Here is a 1,920-nt window from a genome sequence, read left to right as displayed (position 1 = left end):
TCTGCCAGTGATATGGCTGCCATGCGGGGGATGGTCGGAGGCAGGAGAACTTCCTGAATCACATCTAGCTTCTTTACGAACTTGGTTGCTGTAGGTCTTGGTCTCTGCTGTGGGAGCGATTTCACCAGCTTGGAAAAGGCTTGCTGCAGGTCCGGATCCCCTCCAGGCGGATCCGGAGGATCCATGGGAAAGGTCGTCAAGCAGAAGGTCTAAGGCGCAGGTCGAAGGCGGAGACTGGCTCAGGCGCGCGTGCGCGCAGAGCAGCAGCAGCGGGTGGATTTTGCAATTTAGACTTAATACTTACAAAAAAATAATAAGTTCTTAATTTTACTAGGGTATAATTTGTGGCTTTTGTTTTCGTCATTATTTAATAAATTCTTATTTTTACTAGCGTATAATTTGCGCCTTTTGATTTCGTCATTATTTAATGAACTCTTATTTTTAATAGGGTATAATTTGTGGCATCTGTTTTCTTCATAATTTGATAAGTTAAGTTCGCTGAGGTATAATTTTGGATATATGCTTTTGTCTGGGCATTTGGTCTAGTGGTATGATTCTCGCTTTGGGTGCGAGAGGTCCCGAGTTCGATTCTCGGAATGCCCCTCCTGTGCGTGTGTTTCTAATGTAGGTCAACCTCACTTGATCTTATTGACATTATTATTTTTGAGATCGACCATTCTCGTCTCGTAATTTGATCTTATTGACATTATTATTTTTGAGATCGACCATTCTCGTCTCGTAATTTAACCATCTATACATTTATCTTTTGAATGTGACATTGTGTAGGTGCCGAGTTCGATTCTCGGAATGCACCATCACGCAGGCAACAAATAAAAATAAAATGTTAATTTTTCTTTCTTATTTATTTATTTAATGTGTTTAGAAGAAACCATCACGCATTACCATTACCATACCCGATAGAAATTAGAATGCTAGGGTGTTCACATAACACAAATCATTACTATTCATTATTCATCATAACAGGTACAATATATAGCACTTAATATACTCATTTCGACACATAAATCATGACTCTGACTCATTACATAGGAATCAACACTTTTTAGACTGACACTTAGAGATTCACAATGACACTTACACATGACATGGAAGCATTACTTCCAACAATACCATCAAATGGTAACTCGAATTTCTAATAATAGTTTGGTGCTTTTTAACAATTTTTTTTCCCTTCTGCTATTTGTGTACATGTATTTGTATCATGGTAAGGGATTTTTCTCTGATTGTGCAGTGGTAGGAGTAGTAGTTACTTTGATGTATCATTATAATATTAATTAACTAATTATAATATTAATGGTGAATCCCACTTTTTGCCATGATGATATAGAAAATAGATGTAAACAAAATATATTTCTAGAGATTTTGATATTTGTGTGAGTGTAATAATAATAAAATAATGGACATTTAATATTGAGAAAAAAACAAATAATTTTAAAGAATGATATAACTTTTGATTTATATATAGTTATTGTCTCACTTCTAAAAAATTGATAAAAAACCTGTTTAAACAATTCAAATTGAGATTGCACCACAATTTTTCTGTCAAATTCCGACCAGAATTATGCCAAAAACTCCAAAAAGTCTCACATGTAGACAACTCAAAAAAAAGAAGTGAAAGATTGAAAACTGGAATATATTAACTATGCAATTGAATACACATAGATATATAATATACTTGAAATATATATTACCTAAATACTCTTAGGCTTAGGTGGTGAGGTCTGACCCATGTTAGTGCTCATGATGGCTTCATCACCATCCTGCACTTTTGAATTGTTCTATGTCTCTGCCATTTCTTCTAGAACATTGATGTGTTCCTCAATCATCAGACAATTCGATGTCAGAGCCATCTCGTCCATTTGAAAATTTAACATGTCTACCACTAGTTGGAGCCTATCC

At 35.2% G+C, this 1,920-nt stretch overlaps 1 non-coding gene across 1 annotated transcript; it reads left to right on the top strand.

Annotated features, from left to right (window-relative positions):
• Nucleotides 1-531: 531 nt before the first annotated feature.
• TRNAP-UGG (transfer RNA proline (anticodon UGG)) lies at nt 532-603 on the top strand. The gene has a single exon. It is a non-coding gene; the product is annotated as a tRNA-Pro (tRNA).
• The last annotated feature ends 1,317 nt before the right edge of the window (nt 604-1,920 follow it).

Source organism: Pinus tabuliformis, chromosome 9, assembly GCF_031772625.1.
Source record: "Pinus tabuliformis cultivar Carrire ecotype Pingquan chromosome 9, CPIR1, whole genome shotgun sequence".
Lineage (NCBI taxonomy): Eukaryota > Viridiplantae > Streptophyta > Pinopsida > Pinales > Pinaceae > Pinus > Pinus tabuliformis.
Note: the sequence above shows the minus strand (reverse complement) of the source record. Positions and strands in the feature narration are given on the sequence as shown.